The sequence below is a fragment of the Pongo pygmaeus genome, chromosome 15, assembly GCF_028885625.2.
Source record: "Pongo pygmaeus isolate AG05252 chromosome 15, NHGRI_mPonPyg2-v2.0_pri, whole genome shotgun sequence".
In the NCBI taxonomy this organism is placed as follows: domain Eukaryota; kingdom Metazoa; phylum Chordata; class Mammalia; order Primates; family Hominidae; genus Pongo; species Pongo pygmaeus.
Genome location: NC_072388.2, coordinates 91,560,255 through 91,575,199, shown reverse-complemented (window position 1 = coordinate 91,575,199; position 14,945 = coordinate 91,560,255). Strand labels below are relative to the sequence as shown.

Here is a 14,945-nt window from a genome sequence, read left to right as displayed (position 1 = left end):
AAAATACAAAAAATTAGCCTGGCGTGGTGGCACGCGCCTGTAAACCCAGCTACTTGGGAGGCTGAGGCAGGAGAATCGTGTGAAATGGGGAGGTGGAGGTTGCAGTGAGCCGAGATCACACCACTGCACTCCAGCCCAGGTGACAGTGCGAGACTCCATCTCAAAAAAAAAAAAAAAAAAAATTGCTCTGGGGCTTACAAATGCATTTTAGCAAGTAGGCTGATTTGCAAACACAGAATCTGTGAGCAATGAGAATTGACTGTAAGTATCCCTTTGATAGGCTGGTATCAATCATAGCCAAACGGGATATGAACTCTATCTCAGAGCAGGGGGATCTCCACCAGCCGGCCTGGATTCTGGGGGCTGCTGTAGCATTTGAACCAGGACCCACTACACCTCCCTCCTTGGAACCCAGGCCAGGCACCAGCTCAGGCCAGGCACCGGCTCACCATGGGCCGTGTAGCTCAGAGGCTGCTGGGCCACCACCTCTGTCAGCTTCCATCAGAGGCAGAGGACAAATTTGGGAGGAAAAGGGGCTACTTGTGGCAGCAGCATGGGTAGTCTCTGCCAGCCCCAAAACTGGAGTGTGTCCTGTGAACTGCTCACCGAGGCCTCTCCCCATCATGTCATGCACACATCATGAAGCCGCACATTTTCATGCCTCCTGCAAAGTGCCTACTGTGCGGGGTTGCTGTGCCACACACTGCTCACGCTCCACCCGGGACACGGTGCAGCCCTGTATCTCCACACTGCGTGAAGGGAAGAAGCAATGATTGGAGAGGTCTCACAGTAAGCAAGGGCAGACCTGGCCCTGGGGACCTGCCCCCCAGTTCCCAGATGATCATGCCGTCCACACCCCCACGGGGTCACAAGAGGCAGTGTAAACTGTAAGTGGAGTGGACAAGGGGGCGTGGAACCGGGGCCCTTCAGAAGAGCATGGAAACAATGCCTTCTACATTCTTGACTCTGTTCTAGGTCCTTACATACGTCCACTCGTGATACACAGCAACTCTGAATTAGAGGCTGCCATTTTACAGATAAGAAAACTCAGGCAGAGAGTAGAGCGTGAACCCCAGCAGTTTGCTCCAGGGCTCACAGCCCTGACCACCACACCATACTGTTCTACCACTCAATGTCCACATGTCCAGACAGCTACACTCAGCCACGATGGCCATCTCCCTGGGAGGGAGGAGGTGGGAGGGAACAAAGGCGGCCTCCCCGCCCCCACGGGGCACACCCAACTCCCGCCAGGCTCCATTCACTCAGCCTCCTCAATACACTCCAGTGAGCCCTCCTGTCTCTGAGCCCACCTTTCCCCTCCTTGATGCCGAGGCCTTAGTCCAGGCACCAGCCCTTACCTGGACCCTCCAGCAGCCCCCTTCCACGCCCCCCTCCCTGAGCTGCCCCCACATCCTTCTTCACATAGCAGCCCAAATGCAAGCCTGCCCGCGTGGCTCCACTATGAAAAAATCTACATGCAAACATTTGTTAGTGCCTGTGTTTGTCATCGCCCGAAACTGGAAACCACCCAAACAGGCCTGAGCCGGGAAGGGATAAACACACTGGTAGATCCACACAATGAAATATTCTCAGCGACAAAGACGAACGGACTCTCGAGTCACACGACAACCCAGGCAGACCTCAAATGCATGTGGGCTGAGAAAAAGCCAGGCACATGGTGACACACTGTGATTCCATTCACAGGACGTTCTCGAAACGGCAGAACATAGGGACGAAGCAGAAACGAGGGGGTCTGGGGAGGAACAGGCCCTGACTACAAAACGGCCCAGGGGGCTTTTGGAGGGTGATGGAATTTTCTGTCTTGACTGCAGTGGCAGTTGCATGGCTGTTTGTCAAAACGTGCAGAAATGTACACTAAAGAGAGTGACTTTTACTCCGTGTAAATTATAGTTTGTTATAGGTCCCATCACATCCCCCCAAAAGATATAGTCCTATAGCACCCCAGAAAGTGACCTTATTTGGAAATAGGTTTGTTGCAGATGTAACACTAAGACGAGGTCCTATTGGAGTAAGCTGGGCCCTAAATTCAAAGCGACTGATGTCCTTATAAGAAAGGGAGAAACGGCCAGGTGCGGTGGCTCACACCTGTAATCCCAGCACTTTGGGAGGCTGAGATGGGCGGATCATGAGGTCAGGAGATCGAGACCGTCGTGGCTAACACGGTGAAACCCCGTCTCTACTAAAAATACAAAAAAAATTAGCTGGGCATGGTGGCAGGCGCCTGTAGTCCCAGCTACTCAGAAGGCTAAGGCAGGAGAATGGCGTGAACCCAGGAGGCGGAGCTTGCAGTGAGCTGAGATCACACCACTGCACTCCAGCCTGGGCGACAGAGCAAGACTCTGCCTCAAAAAAAAAAAAAAAAAAAAGATGGGGAGAAACACAGACAGACACAGAGAGAACACAGCCAAGTGACAATGGAGGCCGAGAATGGAGAGGTACAGCTGTGAGCCAAGGGACCCCAGGGATTGCCTGGGCCACCAGAAGCTTGAAGGATCCTCCCAGAAGGCCTTTGGAGGGAGAATGGCTGTAACTTGATTTCAGACTTATGGCCTCCAGGGCTTTGAGAGAATAAATTTATATTGTTTTAAGCCACCCAGTTTGTGGCACTTTGCTACGGTAGTCCCAGGAAACTGAGACACAGCTCAGTTTTAATTAATTTATTTATTTATTTATGAGACAGAGTCTTGCTCTGTCGCCAGCCTGGAGTGCAGTGGCACGATCTTGGCTCACTGCAACCTCTGCCTCCCAGGTTCAAGCGATCCTCCTGCCTTAGCCTCCCGAGTAGCTGGAACTACAGGCACACGCGACCACGCCCAGCTAATTTTTGTATTTTTAGTAGAGACAGGGTTTCACCATGTTGGTCAGGATGGTCTCCATCTCTTGACCTCAAGATCCACCTGTCTTGGCCTCCCAAAGTGCTGGAATTACAGGCTTGAGCCACTGCACCCGGCCCATTTATTTTTTTTTGAGACAGGGTCTCACTCTGTCACTCAGGCTGGAGTGCAGTGGTGTGATCTCAGCTCACTGCAACCTCTGCCTCCCGAGCTCAACTGATCCTCCCGCATCAGCCTCCCAAGTAGCTGGGACTACAGGCATGCACCACCACGCCCAGCTAATTTTAAAAAAATTTTTAGTAGAGATGGGGTTTCACCATGTTGCCCAGGCTGGTCTCAAACTCCTGAGCTCAAGTGATCCACCTACCTCGGCTTCCCAAAGTGCTGGGATTACAGGCATGAACCACCTCGCCCGGGCAATAGCTCAGTTTTTTAAACGGGGGAAAAATTCCTGCCTATAGTCTCCATTGCCCTCAGGATATGGCCCAAGAGCCTCTGCTATCTGGTCACCTCTCCTGTCTGTCCAGCAGATTGTCAATGACAGGCACATGAAGCTTGCAGCAGCCCCTCCACCCCCACCACGAGTTTACCTGGGAAACTCCCAAGCATGCCTTTGTGTGGCTCTCATGCCGCAGGAAAAGTTTCCCCAGATGCCACCCCAGTCTGAGCAGGACGCCCTTCAGCCAGCCGGGGACCCCTGGCACTCCACAGCACCATCCTGCACCCTGCGGCCACAGCACTGCATATCACTCCTGCGTCCCCACAAGACTGAGGGCCCCTGGGACAAGGACGGGTGATCACATCCTGGCTGGCGCAGTGCCGTGCAGGCCACAGCGGGGCTCCAGGGCATGACACTGCCTGAGAGTCTATGGCTGAGGGGAATGTGGGGGGGCTTTGGCACCTCCCCAACACTGTGGCCGACCCTGCCCTGTTCCTGTGGCTGGATCCTCTCCATTGGCTGCCCACCCTGTTTCTCAGATGTTCACAGCTCACAGTCCCCTCCACCCTGGCAGGCCTCCCAGCAGGCCCCATTCCCTCTCCCAGAGGCCCTCTGCCCTGGGCAATTCCCCTCTTTGGCATCAACCCACCATATATTAACTCAGCAAACACTTACCGAGCCCTGCACTAGATCCTCCTTCCCTCCCCTTAAACTCTCGCTCAGCACCAGTGTTCTTGGTGGAGCATTCTGTGTGCTATATGGTGCTGACCTGGCAATACCATCCCCCCACACCCTGCCAGGAAGAGCCACTGTCCCTGCTGGTGGGAGCTTACAGTCTAGTGGGGCTACACACAGAACGAGCTGCCACAGGCATCAGGGGCGAGCGCCCAGCGTGCTGCCGGCTCTTCTGTGGCTGGGGTCCTTGGTAGCCTGTAGGGTGCCTCTGCATAAATTAGAAGAGGGTGCTCCTTGCTGCCCATGGGTGCAGGCCAACCCCCACCCCAACCCCATACATACCTACCATGATACAAAGCTTGGCAAGGGAATGAAATTGCAGCCCCTACCCAGCTTTGCCTCAGCCAGGAACACGTGAGCAGTAAACAACCTGCGCAACGGTGTACAGCGGCCCTGCAGGCCTCACACAGCCTGGGAGGCTTCTTGCAAGAGGTAGAGGTGGGACACTTGCACTTAGGCACAGAGGCAGGAAAGAGCTCAGCCCCTTCCAGGGGCTAGAGAGGGAGGCGGCTAGTGAAGGCAGATGTGCCCACATTCCATCTCTGGGGCCTCGTGCCATGGATCGGCCTGGGTGCTGCACAGAGCCTTGGAGACAGCCTTGGTTGGAGACACCCACAGGTCTGGAGACCTTGGGGAAACCACTTCCCCTCTCTGAGCCACCAATTCATCTGTAAGCAGGGGCTGGATGAAGAGTTTCCAGAGTGACACGAAGCTCTGACGCCTGAGGACTGCAGAGCTAGGGCTGGGGCAGCCTTGCCCAGCGGAAACAAGACCCTCACTGTCCTTCAGGCCACTTCAACGGGCTCTGGCCCAGCTAGCTAAATCCCAGGCCATTCTTGGGGCCTCTTATGTCCCAGGAGTGGTCTTAGGCTGTTGTTGAGCAGCTCCGGGCAGGCTTTTACAGGCTCAGAACAGGCCTGTGCTGTCTCTGGAAAGGGGAATTCAAGTCCCAGCCGTTTCAGGACAAACCTTTCCCAAGGCTAGGCAAAGAGGTGAAGTGGCCGCTGAAGACTCCCAGTGGCCAGTGGTCAGCACAAACCCAGCTTGACACTCAGCAAGTGCCAAGATACGGCCCAAGAGACCCCAAGACTGTCTCAGCGAAGAGATGGTGAATGAATGAGTGACGGCAGCATCCAGCAAGAACGCAGGCATTGTTGAGACTGGGCCCCGGGTCTTTATTTTCGTTTAGTTTTTTGGATACAGACAGGATCTCACTCTGTCACCCAGGCCGAAGTGCAGTGGTGTGATCACAGCTCACTGTAACCTCGAACTCCAGGGCTTGAGTGATCCCCCTGCCTCAGCCTCCCAAGCAGCTGTGACTACAAGTGCACACCACCATGCCCAGCTCATTTATAAAATTTTTTGTAGAGACGGGGTCTTGCTGTGTTGCCTAGTCTGGTGTTGAATTCCTGGCCTCAACAGATCCTTCCACCTCAGCCTCCCAAAGCACTGGGATTACAGGCATGAGCCACTGCACCCGGTCTCCAGGCCTTTCTTGTGCTGGTGTGGTGGGGACACCAACTCTCAGGAGGAGCTGGAGAACACTGGCACGGGGAGGGTTAACCTAGGCGAGTTCTCAGCCTAAAGCACAGAACTGAGGCTGGGGGAAGAGGCATGGCTGCCTTGATCAGCAAACCTAGCCCTGTCAAAGCACAAGGATTTGAGAGTCAGAATAAACAGTCCAAAGCTTCTGGCAAAATCTAAAACTCATAAACACTTAATATGAAAAAAAAATGTTTGCAATCTAGTCCTTGAAACAAGAGCCTTAGTGGGTGCAAAGCTGCCTCTCCTCTCTCCCCTCTCTTCCTCCTCCTTGCCTCCACTAGGAAATGCGGACTTGCAGGTCGCCCTGCAAAGCAGCTGAGTACTTTGGACATATAATCTGGTGCTACATGACAGAGACAGAAAGCTCTGTGTGTTCATTAGAACTGAGCTTATAAGTGACAGAAAATCTAAAATAAAAAAATTAAAACAAGATAGTATGGCCGGGTACGGTGGCTCACGCCTGTAATCCCAGCACTTTGGGAGGCCGGGATGGGTGGATCATCTGAGGATAGGAGTTCAAGACCAGCCTGGCCAACATGGTGAAACCCCTGTCTCTACTAAAAATACAAAAACTAGCCAAGAGTGGTGGCAGGCACCTGTAATCCCAGCTACTCGGGAAGTTGAGGAAGGAGAATTGCTTGAATCCAGGAGGCGGAGGTTGCAGTGCGCCAATATCGCCACTGCACTCCAGCCTGGATGACAAGAGCAAAACTACATCTAAAAAATAAAATAAAATAAAACAAACAAACAAGATAGTATGTATTCCTCTCATAAAAAACTGGTAAGCAGTCTGTAGCTGGGATGATGGTCTAACATGTTTGGGACCCTTACTATAATATATTGTTGTTCTATCCTGCATAGCTTCTATGCTTAAGTTTGCCTCAGAGTCCAAGATGGCTGCTTCAACTCCAGCCATCACATCTGTATTTCAGGCAACAGGAGAGAGGTAAGGAGAGAAGGACACCCCCCTTAAGGGGTTCTCCAAGCAAATTATACTCCCCACTTATATCTCACTGTCCTGAACTTAGTCATATGGCCACACCTAGCTGCAAGAAAATTGGGAAATGTTCAGCTAAAACTTACACCCAGCAAAAATTCAGGGGCCAATCAGCAGGTTCTGCTTCACTCTTGGACTCAAAGGCTCCAGGATGGTGACAGATCTCAAGGAAATGGTCCCTAAACCCTAGACCCACAGAAGTTTTCAGGAGCTTCATTTAAAACAGAGGGGACTTGGAAAGAAGTCGAGATAGGCACATGAAATAACTCTGACCATTAAAATCATCATAATATGATGACACCATCGAAGATGGCAGGTAGGCAACATAGGTCCACAACACAGCACATAGGAATGTGTACCAGAGGTAACACTCAGTGAAAAAAGAACACAAGTTAACAGGTACTTGCACCGGGTGACAAAAATGTTTGCTGCTTTAAATTTCCCTATTTTGGGTGTGTCTGTGTGTGCACTTTTAAAGTCTATAATACATTTTTTGGGAAATCAATAGCACGTGCATACACACACACACACACACACCACATACATACAGGTAAGAGCCCCCCACCGGTCTCACAACCCAAAGAGACAAGAACATCATCATCTCAGGTAACCCTGGCAACAACAGCGGGCGATAGAGATTGACTTTTGCCTAACAGAGAAGGGGAAGAAGGTGCTCTGGCAGGTTCCGTTTCAGTGTCTTGCCCGGAAGAACAGAACTGTGGTCTTCACCACAATGGTAAAAGTCAAACTTGCCCACCCATAGCCAAGGGGGCCCCAACCACCTTTCCAGGCCCATCACACATGGAATCTTCTCCCTGCCCCCACCCCAGATTCTTAGGGCTCCCACACACAACTTGTCCTTTCCCACTCAGTGCGTTTCTCCTATCTGCAATACGCTTCTCTGCATATACTTGATTTCAGTGGTTAAAATCCTACATATCTTTCAAGATCCAATTCAAATGCCACCTCTGTCAGGGAGTCCTCCCTACTCACTCTGCACAGCCAACTGTAACAGAATTTCGGCAGCTTTTTATCTAGTACCCTGTGCTTTAAATATGCACATATTTCTCTTATTTTCTGTTAGTCCATTTTGCCTCACTATAAAGGAATACCTGAGGCTGGGTAATTTATAAAGAAAAGAGGTTTATTTTGGCTCATGATTCTGCAGGCTGTATGAGAAGTATGGTGCCAGCATCTACTCCTGGTGAGGCCTCAGGAAACCTCCAATCATGGTGGAAGGGGAAGGGGGAGCAGGTATGTCTCATGGCGAGAAAGGCAGCAAGAGGGAGAGAGCAGGGAGGTGCCAGGCTCTTGTAAACAACCAGATCTCATGTGAACTGAGAACTCACTCATCACTGTGAGGATGGCACCAAGTCATTCATGATGGATCTGCCCCCATGACCGTAACACCTCCCACCAGGCCCTACCTCCAACACTGGGGATCACATTTCAACATGAGATTTGGAGGGGACAAACATCCAAATGAAATCATTTTCCTTAGTAGATAAACTGGAAACTCCTAGGTGTTCAGGTGCTCAGTAAATAGATGGATTGATGGATGGAAGGATGGAAGGGTAGGTGGGTGGGTGGATGGATGGATGGATGGATGGATAGATACATGGATGGATAGAAGGGTGGGAGGGTGGATAGGTCGATGGGTGGATAGGTAGATGGATGGATGGATGAAGGGTGGGTTGGTGGGTGGGTTGGTGGGTGGGTGGGTGGATGGATGGAAGGGTGGGTGGGTGGATAGGTGGATGGGTGGGTAGGTGGATGGGTGGATAAGCAGATGGATAGATGGATGGATGGTGAATGGAATCGATAGGTGGATGTCTGGATGATGATTAGGAGGATGGGTGAAGATAAATGAGAAGATATCCATTGCGAGAAGAGTCCTTGAATATAGTTTAGATGGATGCTCTGTCAAAAATGTCAAGAACAGAAAGAAGCAGCAATAATAAATGCTGTCACCAGGTGCCATCGGTAGAGAGATAAGTCCTTGCTTTGAACTGCAACATCCCTAGAGAAATTTACATTACCAATCTCTGACATTGACTGAGATTAAGGAAGCTGGAAACACGGAGGTTAGGGGAAAAGGTCCCTGGTGACTTCTTTCTTGACAGCTTGTTCTCTTTAGCCAGAGATCATCAGATTGTGAATTTCAGATGCAGAGCCCTTTATTTCTTCAGTCCGTGAAGATGGGTGAAGAAGCACACTTATTGACTCACAGAACAATTTAGTTCTGGGAAACTTTGGAGGAGGGGAAGGCTTCCCTGCTACTGTTGGGGTGCCCTCTGTCCACCCCTCTCTCCAGCTTATCTTTCAGAAAACAGGCTTTCGCATCAGTCCCTGACACCCCGTCTTAAATGTCAGTTGGGAGGTAGGGTGGCGCATCTGTTAACTAGGGAATAAAAAGTTCTCAGCTTTGATAAAGATCCCAGAGTCAGTAGCAAAATGGGGGGCACCTTCACAGGGGAGTATCCTCTAGGAGAGCCCCCCTAGGGCAGCCCCTCGAGGATGGGCTCAAAGGCCCCACTCCCACCCCCCTCTACTGGAATCCTTGCTTCCCCACGGCTGCAGGCCTGTGTGTAGAGCCAGGCTCTGGGGCTCTCTTAGTTCCAGAAGGTGGGGATGCAAGCGCCATTACCCCATAGGATGTGGCCTGAGTGTGTGCCGTCACGTCACATACAGACAACAGGCCTTGACCACAACCACGGCCTAGGCCATTTCTGCTAAAAAGAGAACCGACATTTCATTGCAGGCTTGTTCATTCCATTAAACATGTACTGGTTGAGGTGGGGGCACCCCTGGGTATTACTGAGGTCAAATTGGGGCACGGGGTTCTGCAGCCATGTTCAAAGCTTCTGACCATCAGCACTGTTTCTGCTTTGGGGGCAGTCCTTCCAACCCCTACCCCTGTGGAGAGAAGACATGCCACGGCTGCACGGAGGCCCTACTGGCAGGAGAGTAGAGGAGAGCACACAGTGGTGGCTTCCAGACTCTTGTATAAACGCTGACACCACACAGACGGTAATGCCTTCCCACTGCCCTGTGGACGCCAGGCTGAGGGAAGGCCTCCCATGTACCCATCACTCCTCTCTTCTCCATCAAGGCCACGCTGGCAGGAGGGAGGGACTGGCTTCACTGTACTACACTGTGTGTGGGGAGGGAGGCACACAGCGTCACTGCCGCCCCCACCTGCACAGGGACGCGTTGGCTATCTCTGGGCAGCCCCGGGCAGGGAGACCGAGGCCTGGCAGAGAGCACCCTCCCTCAGCCTGGACACCTGTCTCATCCTCCCTTGGTAGGGCCGCCCCTCAGACTCCAACCCTGACAGGGGCAGGCTTCACAGACGACCTCTAAACAGCCACGCCCCCTACCCCCGGCTGCCCGCCATCTCCTCAGCACCTCCACAGCTCCCACAGTTGATGGCCAGGCAGGCTCCACCTCACCAGCCCAGCCACCCTCCAGAGGCTACTCCAGCCACGCCAGGGCTCCCCACCTGAGAAACCTTCCCAGCTCACTGTCCACTTGGCAAGAAGCCATGGGTCCTGCCCCAAAGTGGGCTCCCAAAACCAAACGTACTTTTTTCAAGACTAGGTTTTTCAAAATAAAACCACAGCAATAACAAAAAGAAAAAGAAAAACCATTTCCTTCCAGGTAGCTTGGTCAGGGTAATGAGCCAAAAGTCTCCTGGATGGGTCTTTGTTTCTTGTGAAAGTGCCTGCATGTTCTAGACTGTTCCATGGGCCACTTCAGCTCCAATGCGCATTTTGATCCCCCGAACGCTATTACTCTAGGACACCAGCTTCCACTGCCTGCCAGCTGGTAACTCGGGGAGCCGACTGTCAGAGCGAGCACGGACCTTGAGAACATGGAGCTCTTTTCTCAGATGGGAAAATGGGGTCCAGAGAGAAGGGAGCGGCTTCCTAGAATAAAATCCTAAAATACTAGAAGAGACAGGACCCCAGATTCTCTAGCCCTACCGATGACCTGCAACATGCAAGTCCCCAGGCCTCTTCCAAACCAGCAAAGGACAGTTCTGCCTAAGAAAAGACATGCTGGCAGCCATGGCTGACGCTGATGCTGACATACACAAACACACACACACACACACACACACACACACACACACACACAGAGGCCACCGTTATTTTCGTAGTTTCTCAGTGGTCTAGAGACCCGCATTTGGGACCCACTGATGCCCCAGGGCTCCCTCAAGTCTGTACACCAAGCTATTCTCCATTCTTCTGGCTGAGACACAGTATCCAAGGCTGGCCTCTCCTTCCCCCATCCTTTCTCCCTGACAAGTATCAGGAGCACAGCTGGGGAGGATAAAATTAGGGGAGTTGGGGCCAAGCAGGGTCCCTACTCAATTGCCTGGGTGGCCTCCGCTTTCCAGACTTGGAGAGGAGTGTGGTAGCCTTGTGGTGGGGGTCACCAGCTGCTGCAGAATGGAGTTGGTCTCCTAGACCCCCAAGCCCTGGGTCTCCCCCTACTTAGCCCCACCCTGTGATCTGGGCCACCTTGTAAACACCTCCAGAAATTCAGGGGCTCCAGGGACACAAAATAGGCTGTGCAGCCTTCAATCAGTGTATCATTGGCCTCAAGCATTTATTGAGTGCCAAGTGCATGCAGGACACAAGGATATGGAACTAAAAGACCTGACCCCTTTTTTTTGGAAGTTTGTAACTGAAGTAGGAAGTCATGATATTAAAGAGGTTTTGGCTTCTTTCAAATTGCTAGACAAACAAGTGGTTCACGTGAAAAAGGCTATGAATATTCAAAAAGGAGGAATCTCTGTGAGCTGGCACGGATAGAAGGCTACATGGAAGAGGTGAGCCCTGTAAAAAGGGCAGAAAGAACCTCATGGGCAAAGGTACAAGACCACAGACAAGCTCTGCATGTTGGGGAGGACAGAAGACGTGAAGCTGCGCATTGGCTTCCAGCAGGGCTGGGCTGGGGTACGGAGGGCAGGACTTTCTTGAGGGACCTTTTAAATAGGACAGCATGTCACCTGAGGGTAATTAGGGGGTTGTTGGGGGACACACCACTTTCCCTGCCTGGCCTGAGAGTCCCTCTAGCTTGATTGGCAACAACCAAACCACCAGAAGGGCCCACTGTGGGGTAGGATGGAGGGGAGATCCAGTTTGGAAAAGTCATTAAAGTTGTGATTTTCATCTTTGGCTCCAATCTTGGGGGAAAACATTCATGTTTCAGACACTCCTGGTGGGCAGGAGAAGTTCGACTTCCTGGTTCTCAGAATAAATGCTGGTTTGGGGCAATAGTTGTATCAACAGGACATTCTGGAGTTGGCCATCAGAGCAGCACCAACAAATTACCCAATAACAAGATGATAACGCACAGCCCCCTACTCTCTTCTAAAGGTTACTCCCTAATGGGATCAGATAGGTGGGGGCCAACAGGAAGTTAAGGGGCCTTGGGTGTCATTTACCCCATGTTAAGGCTCTTTCTGAACACACAGATGCCCCCAATCCCCTAGATGACCCAGGCCCCGAGGATGGGGTTCTGTGGGCAGCCCCCTTTATACTTTTGCCCCTCTTCTGTAATTCTCTCCCCAGCCAAAATTTGTCTTGTTTCCTCAACCCGTTATCTGATAACAGTCACTTTGTAAAGCAATGTGTGTCATGTACTTGTGGGTTTTGAAGGGTGCACTCCCTGCCCCACAAGCCCTTCCACTACACTTTCCCACCTCCCAAGCCTTTGCTCAGGCACTCCCCTCCTCCGAGCTGCCTCCCCTCTTCCTTGCTGCCCACCCAACTGTGCTCACTCATCACTGCCTAGATGACACAGCTTGCCATGTCTTGCCATGACAGGTGGAATCTTCCAGCGGGTCACAGAGACAGGGTTTGTGGTCATCTGTCACCTGTTCTTGCCCTGTCTCTGCTCTGGCAAGGGACTGGGAGGCACCACAGACCACCTCAGACTCCTGTCTCCAAAATGGAGCTCTAGGGAGGCCTAAGGGGATGGTGAAGGGTCTGGGTGTCCTCCTTCAAATATCATGCCTCTCTCTGCTTCCAGCTGAGATCAATTCCTGGTAGGTTTCCAGTTTTGATTTCTGCATCTCCTGGGTTAAAATGCAGGTGCCCTGTGGCATTTCAAGCTTTTCACACTTGCTGCTTCCGTGAAGATCATGGATCAGGGACCCAGGGCCAGGATAGAGGTGCACCAAGGGGTAGGGGAGATGAGGAGGGCCTCAGGTATAAATGTGCTGCGACTCCTTCATCCCAAGGGGACCCTGCACCCCCAGCCCCTTGCACTCCTAGCTGCTTCTCAGAGGATGTACTGGGGCTTCTCGGGGTGGGGGGGCAGGAGTGCAGGCTGGAGCTGGTGAGGTGACCCTTTGCTCCTGTGCATCAGAGCCTCTGTTAGGATCTGGAAAGGGCTAGGTCTCCTAGCTAAGTGCCAGTCAGGACCTCCAGGGAACATTAGCTCCTTGAATCCAGGAAGCCAAGGTCAAGGGACAGAGCTGGAGCTGCGAGTTCACACCCTGAATCCATCATTGGCCCTGCTCTAGGTGGGCCCCACCCAGAAAAGCCCCGTCTCAGCCTGGAGTGGTTAAGGGGCTCCTCTTCAGGGCTCCAGCAGGACCCTTGTATTAGATCAGGCCAAGGCTCAGGAGACATGAGTTCCACCACCACCTCCCCCAATACCAGGGAACCCATTTCCCCTTTCTGGGTTTCTGGTTCCTCATTGTTAAATTAGGGGATTGATTAGGTCAATGACAGCCACATTTTTTCCGTCAGTGGAATCCTTTTCCAAATGAAATCTTAAGCAGACCTTTAATATAGCAAAGATGTGAAAAGGTGACTGGTCTACTTGCCATGGTGGGGCTGCATGGGGGTGCCTGCTAGGTCTCTCCCTACCCCCTGAAAGCTACTGGCCTGAGTGGACTCTGAGAACCCACTCTCAGCAGAGTCCGCAGTTTGGCATCTGTCCCTGACGCACTGGACCCTAGGCAGACAGAGCCCCACCAGAGTCATCCTCCACTCCTCTCTCCCTCTAATCCATCGGCAAATCCTCTACCCTTCAAAGTCCTTCCAACCCAAAAGGTCCTCCAAAACAAAGCCATGTTTTAGCAACAAACCAATATTAATACAGTGCTAGAATGTACCAAGCACAGTTCTAAGCAGGCCTGAACGGATGTGTTTCCCCTAAGCTGCCTGGGGGCAGCTACTCAGCTATGAACTCAGCCAATCAACGAAACAATTCTATGTGGTGTGTGTTGCTAGTACCCCCAGTTTACAGGTGAGGCAGGGGCCGGGTCATTTGTCTAAGGTTACACAGTTGGCAAATGGAGGGATCATACCCAACAAATGATAATAATGGTGATAATTATGATTAAGGGTTTACCATATAGTCTAATGTATTCAACTCTATGTATTTAGTCCTCAAAACAACTCTAAGGGGTAGTTACTATTATTTATCATTTTATCGATAAGTGAACTGAGATACAGAGAGTTTAAATAACCGACCCAGTAATGAACAAAGACAAGAGGAAGTGGGTCACACTAGGTCAACTCTGGGGAAAATGAGAAGCCGGTGAGGCCAGCTCCCTGGCACCTCACCTCCCCTTCCTCCCTGAGAAACTCCTCTCCGGCTTCACCCTGCCATCTTGGGTGTGGCAGATACTTGCAAGTGGGTGTGAGGGTGGGGGGGCTCTTCCCCAACGAATTCCCAGTTCCTCCCACCGGATGGCATTTGTCTTTGCAGAGGTCGCTTTCGAGAGAAACAAACCAGCATCCAGAATTTCCGGGCTGGCAGGAGGGAGGGAGAAGAAAGGAAGGGAGACGTTCAGATCTAGATGAGCTTAAGGCCCCCTCCCAGTCCCTCCCAGCTGAGTGAGAGCCAGTCACCTCCAGCTGTCCCCCAGTTCAGGACTGCACAAGATGGGCCCAACTCTCCTGTTTCACAGAGCAGAGAACTGAGGGCCTGGGAGATGAGGGCACACCGCCAAGCCAGGGAGCGTCAGGGTGTCCATCAGAGAAGTAGGCCCGGGACTTTTAAACCAAAAAGCTGGGAATGGCCTCCCCAGACGCGCTCTTGGGCACCCAGAAACAGGCTTTCCCCAGGAATCCGCCTCCGACCGGGCGTCTCTACAACACCTGAAGCTTCTCAGGACGCCCTCTGAGCTGGGCAAGGCGAGAGGACTTTCTCCCAGAGCCCAGCCCCGAGCAATGCCCGAGCTCGCGAGGTGGGGCTGGGGGCGACAAGGAGGCGGAGCGGGGACTTAGCCACCGGGGACTCCTCTCCAAGTCAGTTCCCAAACCATTCGGCGTCATGCATTCCACGCTGCGCCTTCTCCCTCGGGATCCCACAGCCGGCGCGCAGCCCGTGCGCCCTGGACCCTACC

The 14,945-nt window shown here is 52.3% G+C and overlaps 1 protein-coding gene across 1 annotated transcript in view; it reads right to left on the bottom strand.

Moving 5' to 3' along the window:
- The window catches only part of RIN3 (Ras and Rab interactor 3), a 174,540-nt gene that overhangs the window by 158,632 nt on the left and 963 nt on the right, over positions 1–14,945 (bottom strand). The gene's annotated exons all lie outside the window — the stretch shown is intronic.